This window comes from Lissotriton helveticus, chromosome 3_1, assembly GCF_964261635.1.
Source record: "Lissotriton helveticus chromosome 3_1, aLisHel1.1, whole genome shotgun sequence".
Taxonomy (NCBI): Eukaryota; Metazoa; Chordata; class Amphibia; order Caudata; family Salamandridae; genus Lissotriton; species Lissotriton helveticus.
In genome coordinates, this window is record NC_136061.1 from 86,974,159 (window position 1) to 86,981,008 (window position 6,850).

At 46.8% G+C, this 6,850-nt stretch overlaps 1 protein-coding gene across 1 annotated transcript in view; it reads right to left on the reverse strand.

Annotated features, from left to right (window-relative positions):
- The window catches only part of TMEM169 (transmembrane protein 169), a 49,473-nt gene extending 42,896 nt beyond the window's left edge, over positions 1–6,577 (reverse strand). Inside the window, exon 1 of the mRNA XM_078679278.1 lies at positions 6,446–6,577. The gene's annotated coding sequence lies outside the window, so the exon portion shown is untranslated. The remainder of the gene's footprint in view (positions 1–6,445) is intronic.
- Between the last annotated feature and the right edge of the window lie 273 nt (positions 6,578–6,850).

A 6,850-nucleotide genomic window follows, 5' to 3' on the forward strand; every position in this document is an offset into this window, starting at 1 on the left:
AACAACAGAAGAGCTTGACAGTAGTTTAAAATATTTCTGTCCTCTGGAACTCAGCAGATTAAATTATCATCACTGCTATCATCTTCCACCATTATTGACTGTGGTTGTGGGGGGGCTTCCAGGTTTGACTCTATCACCAACAATATTCAATCTGTCTACAGCATCAGACACATCTCTTTGGCACCTGCCAATTCAATTAATCGAATATGTAAATGATGCCAGTACACCGAAATTACTATGTGGTGACAGAGGCCGCTAACTACTTTACTGTCACATAACCCTTCTGCTGAGGTGATTTCTGTGTTTACCAATTGTGATAACTATTGCACCTTGCAAACTAAGTTACCAAAAGCTCACGTAACTTACAGTCCGTCTCATCTATGCCCAGTGGCTATTACTGCACCATTCAAGAACACAGATCTTGCTCTTAGGCCCACCAGATCCTTCCTCTCTCCCGTTTCGCCGCCAATTTTCTTGTGCATCCTCCATCCGCAGGGCTATTTGGGAGCCATCTTCACTCGCTCATTGAAGCTAGAGGTCAATGCTAGTATAAAGTGTGGCTTAGCAGTGTTTTCTCCCACTACTGTTCTCACAGCAAGGTTGATATTAACCCACCTCGACTGGTGCGACTGTGTCTTTGTGAGGCTGCACTCTAAACGTCTAAACAGCAGAGACCACAAAATACTGCAACATGATTAGTATTGGACTGGAATTCCTAACAGACGTGCGATTGTAGCAAGAAAGTGCCAAAACTGGTTTGTAAGCATACTTCAAAACCCCACGCCTGACGAATTAAGCACCAGGCCACCTATCTTCAGTGTTACTACTCCATCAGCCGAAAAGGACACCTACCGCTGACATCCCTGAATCCGATGCCCCACCATAACATGGCCTGCAAAGTTTCTAGGGGATGATCCAGATGCATCCAAGTCTCCACACTCTGGAACTCTCTTCCACGCCTCCTTAGTCCAGGAACAGACCTCATGAAGATCTGAACAGCTTCAAAATGCATCTGATATGCTCTGACGATCCATGTCATCTGCGCTGCGACTTTAGAGCAGCTATGGCACTTCCATGACTTCTGCTACGACTACGCACCAGCAACAATAATTCCCTCCCTGCCTTCCGCCGCGGGTGGCTAATGGAACTGCCTCACAGGCGAGAGAGCACTTTACAAAACCTTTAAATCACTAATTTAACAAAAACATCACTATGAATCGGGTAGAACATTTCCATTTACTTAAATACAGCCTTTTACATAAAAGTTATAGAGGATGGGTATGTGTTAGCAGCATAAATATATTAATTTATGCTTTTTAATATAGCGTGGACCTTATCCAAGGTGCAAGAGCCCTTTACACCCAGGCGACCCAACGAGTGCACATAACAACTCCCCTTTAGTTCACTAATAGCATCGTTGTCAGGGTGGGAGGGGGGGAACTATCACTTTTAAATTAATACTTCTCAATGCACTGATATTATCTGTTGTAGTAAGGTGAAAAAGTTCTGCATGTTAATTAAATACAGTATTTACATTTTGTAGAAACTCCATTTATTTATTTAGAGTATTTGTAAAGTGCATCACTCATCCACATGGGGATATCACTCCGCTATAAAGCTTCCTATTGTTTCAGCAAAAAAAACACAGAAGACAATCTCAGATACAGAAGGGACATTATCCAGAAAACAGCCAAGTTTTCAATTTCTTTCTAAATCAAAGATGGTAGTCAGTAAGGCGCACTGGTGTAACGAAACTTGAGGGGGCCCCTCTGCACTGTACGTAGAAGGGCCCCTTTTGGGCTCAATCGGGAGCTCTGGAGCCAGAGTGCTGTGCTGAGGGGGCCCCTTGGAGCGTGGGGCCCCCCACACCGCCTGTGTTACGCCACTGATAAGGTGGCGATCCAGACGTAGCAAGTTTCACTGGACTGCCGCCAAATGCGAAAATGAACGTCCGCCTGTTCACGATTTCCTTATTCGCATTGCATTGGCTAAGGACAAATTGCTGGATCGCAAGTTGCGTACAAGCTTATAAAATTCAACTGTGGGCCGTACGATTTCGGGACCAGTGTTATACATGGCTTAATTAGAATGGCATAAGAGTTTAAAACCAGCTCTTTTCCGCACTGGGTCCAGTGTAAATATGTCAAACAAAATGAGACAGAGCCAAATCTGTCCATGTTGGCAAATTAGCTTGGCAGCGGCATTTGAACTATCTGTAATCTTGTGAAGAGGTAATCCACCATGCCCACAAATGAGGCATTGCCATACACCAAATCGGCTAGTAATCAGAGCTTGGCCTATGGTTTTTCACCAGGCAATCAGTAACCACTTAAACAGCCTTCTCAACAACTTGAGGATACCAAAGCATTTGTCGCAAGTGGCCTTCACATGTTTTTGCGTGGAAAGAGAGTCCTCCACAATGGTCCTGAGATTTTTTGCTGACTTCTTAGGGATGGGCATACCCCCCAAAGAAGCTGGCCACCAAGATGCATCCCAAATTAAGTGGGCCCCACCGAATAGCAGAACCTCAGTTTTGTTTGCATTTAGTTTCAAACAGTGATTAGTCATCCATCCTGCTACTTCGGTTAGGCACTCATGTAACTGGTTTCCGGTTTTGACTAGTTTCTCGACCAGTGATATAATCAGCTGGGTGTCGTCAGCATAAGAGCAGACATTGAACCCCCATTTCCTTACAATTTTTGCTAATGGCGCCACATAAATGTTTAAAAGTGTAGAACTTAATGAGGAGCCTTCTGGAACTCCACATACAGATGTGTGGGAATAGGATCTAAAGGTGCGAAGCTGAACTCTATACGATCTCTCCTTTAGGAACGAGTCAAACCATTGAAGAGATTTAGAATGTACTCCCTTGTCATAAAGGACATTAAGAGACTTTATCATATTTTTACACTCTTGCTGAAAGATGTCTTTAGAAATTAAGGTGTTCCTAAAGTTAAGCAGTGAAAGTCTCCCTAGCTACATCTTTTCATTAACATCAAATAACATTTAACCCGTTGACCGCAGCTTGAATTCCGCCGCGGTGCGGGTGATTTATGACTGGGCGCGGTCAGGGCGGCCTCTAGCCTTTCTCCGCACACGCCCACCGTGAGGTCGGACGGCCGGGGGCCGTCAGACACACGGAAAGGGTTAAATAAATGCTTGCCTGTTTATTTATCATTTTTTTATTATTAATGCTGAGTGGAGTAACGGTAGCCCAGTGCTGCTGTTGACCATTGGGCCACATGTAAAGGTCAGGAGGGCCACATGTAAAGGTCAGTAGGGCCGCATGCACCTCTGGGCTGTACTTTGAGTATAAATGTGCGTAACAAAATGTCAACTGGTGCCACGTTCAAGATCAAGTCTAATGAAATGGAGGTAGTGCGGTAAATCTCAAGGCACCGTACAGGGCAGAGACTAAACTAGAGAGGTCGGGGGAAAGAGGTTAGCTAAAATGTCTTTGAAGGAGAAGGATCTTCTGCTTGGATATAATGATAACCTTCGAAGTGGTAGTTGGTAGGTTCGGAGGTAAAGAGTTCTATATTCCGGCTGCAGTTCCTGAGAAGCATTGCGCCAAAAGTAATTCCTTTTTAAAGGTGGGGGTTCTAACACCAGTGTTTCAGCATTTTGGAATGATCTAGTGCCCCAGATAGCCTATGTTTGTCGCCGTGGCAACATGGAGTGTATGTGGGTAGAGCTTTGTGAGTGATGTGAAGCCGTCATTGGGCAGCCAGCAGAGTGTACCATCCTCAGTTAAATATGGTCATCCTTGTGGCCCCGTAGACGAAACATGCTGCTAAATGTTGGATTTAAAGTAGTGAGATGAGTCTTGTAGAGCCCAGTTAAGAGAGAGTTAAAATAGTCGATTCTGGAAAACACCAGTGATTGAACAAGAGTTTTCAGATCTTGCTCTGGGATGTGGCAGAGACTTCACCAGAGAAGAAGCAACTGATCTTGCGCATTTCTGGCCGTGGTGCTGATTTGCGATTGTAAGGAAAGCCTTTTATCAAGGATGGCTTCTGGGGATTTTGGCAGTGGCGGCTGCCTCAGAACCGGGGTGGTAGGTGGATAAAAAACTAAAAATCAATAAACTTCCCTTACCTTCACCACCGAACACGTCTCCTCTGCCTTCTTCGTCTGCACTGGCAGCATGAGAAGCAGACTCTCCCAGCCAATCACAACTGTGTGGCCTGTCTGGCCGCTCAGGCAGTGCCTGGGAGTGTTCTCCATCCAGCTGTACAACACAGTCGGGTGGAGAAATGCTACACGTGCAAGACTGTTTGGCTGACCTAAGAGGGCTGGCCAAACAGTCATACTCACGTAGGGAGTGCAAACCACTCCTTACTCTGCTCTGACGAGATCATCCTGCCTGACCTGGCACAGTCCCTCACAGAAAAATAAAATGATAATAACATCTTATTATTCTATTTTTGCACTGCTCAAATAGCAGTGAGGCGTCGCTTCTCCGCCTTAGAGGAGGAGCCGCGACTGGATCTGGGTTTGCTTATAAGGATGGTGAGTTTGTCCATCCAGGATTGTACTGAAAGCAGTGATTTCGATGAGGAAATGCAGAGTAAAGTAGTTTTAACCTCTTCCCTGCGGGGGTAATTCCCCCACAGTGCGGGGGAGGGGGGAAGAGTGCGGTGCCGCGGTGCTCGTGACGAGACCAGCTCGTCATGAGTCACGGTGGAGCTGTGCTCATGACGAGCTGGTCTCGTCACGACCCCGCCCACTGATTAATTCGCCCGCACAGGCGGGGAATCAATCACGCGTGGGCGGCGCGGAGCCGTTATGACGAGCACAGCTCCACTGTGACTCCTGACGAGCTGGGCTCGTCATGAGCACCGAAGAGGTTAACTTATACATGACAGATGCCTCCGTGCCACATCAAGGACCAAGACAATACGTTGTCGGGTCTAGCAAGATAGCATAGAGAGCCAGCAAGATAGCGTAGAGAGCCAGCAAAATAGCGTAGTGAGACAAGCGCCTAATGATTCGAACTGTCCAATCAAAAAGCCAAACATAGCTTTAAACCTCAGCTAATCCATTAATTTCATTCTTCAAATGTTGATAAAATTAGTCAAACGCCGCTAAAATATTAGGAACACATATAATTTACATTGCTTCCAAGTGCTGTTAGTGTAACAGAAATACTACGGCACATTATTGCAATTGTAAGAAGCAAGGAGAAGCAATATGTTATGTGACTTTATAGAGCGCAGCTAATCACACGTGAGGGTTTCCAGGCGCTAAAGCCAGACTCTTGAGAATTACAGGACCCAACAATCCTGCTTGTATGTCAGGTAGTTCTCCATTTGAAGCTATTCAACTGACCACATTCTGCGCCTAGGTATGGTTTATCTGAAAATCTTGAACACATCACATAACTTGGTGAATTACGCGAATCCCGGCAGTGTTGCTCCGCCTCTCATCAGTCAGAAGGCGATGAAATGAGTACCAGTTTTAAGTGGGCAATATCATTGGTACACAAATGTTCTACTACTGTATGGTGAATAACACTTAACAGTCTTTAGATGGGAAAAATGAGTACCCATTATTATTTTTTTAATCAGATTAAAATTATTTTTTTATATACTTTAACACTAAATAACATGGAAGAACGAGGCCTGCCGCATCTTGCAGGAAATGCAGGAGGTATCCAAGCTTGCTTCAAAGTGGGAAGAATGGCTCCAGAAATAGACGAGGCCATGGGGAGAGCAGGAGGGAGGAAGCGGAGGGGGTGGGTGGGTGTGTACGAAAAAAGACCCCTTCCTGTTACTGGCAGCTGCTGGGTGGGTCTGTGACAGACAGAGCGGTCCTGATTAATATAGCTGCAAAGCATGGCCATTCACCATTCACAGAGGCATTCTGCCCCCAGGCTCAGCCATCAAAGGAGACATCTGATGGCTGCATGGGGGGAGATGGGGGCAACAAACAGAACGACACATTGGCAACAACACTGCGACAAGCGTTATAGATAACAAAAAAAGACAGAGAAATTGTATTTTTTCCTTTTTCTATAATTAATATTTTTAGTATTGCATCTCCCCCTCGCCTGGGAACAAGACCTGCATCGCTGCATTATACATGCAAACGTGCAGGCAGTAAATCATCGGCTTCCGGAAACACAACAAAAATAATCTATTTCCCAGGCAGCGCGGCTGGGAAATATCCCAGCCTGGACCCCGTCCAGCACACCAGCATCCCTCCCTGCTGCTGCCTGCTTCGGACGCAGCCGGGTTTTAATCAAGGACATTCCAGATGTAAAAAGAGAAATTCACCAAAAAAATAAAAAGACGCTGCAAACTTGCACATTCGGCTCCCACGCCCCGCGTTATCATTTAAAGATCACACTTTGTGCGACAATCGGAGATTTTCACCTGACCTGTCAATAATGCACAGAATGCATCAAGAGGATAGGATATTGGCTGGCATGCATAGCGCCTACCTGCAGGTGACGCCCATCGGTGGGCGCTAGAGCCCGTGGGGAGCTGCCGCTGCTGCGCCCTCCCTGCCCGGGCTGCGGCCGCCGCCTCCGGCCGCCGGCTCCATCCTCCCCTGCCCGGCTCGGCTGCTCATCTCCGGCACAAAGAGCCAGCCCGGGACGGCCCCGCCCCTCGCCCGGAGAGAGAGAGGGCTCTCTCGCGACGTCACTGCCCCGGCTCAGAGCGAGGCTCCCCGCTGCACAGGGGCACGGCCAGGATCCTCCCTCGATGCCCTATAGGCTATAGCGCTGCGAGGGGCAGCGCTGCCTAAGCGCCCGAAGCGCACATTCCGAGTGTCTCATTCCAGACAGGCATACCTTTAGAATCTTAAAAAGAAAAGACGAATTATATAGGTGAAATACAAATGT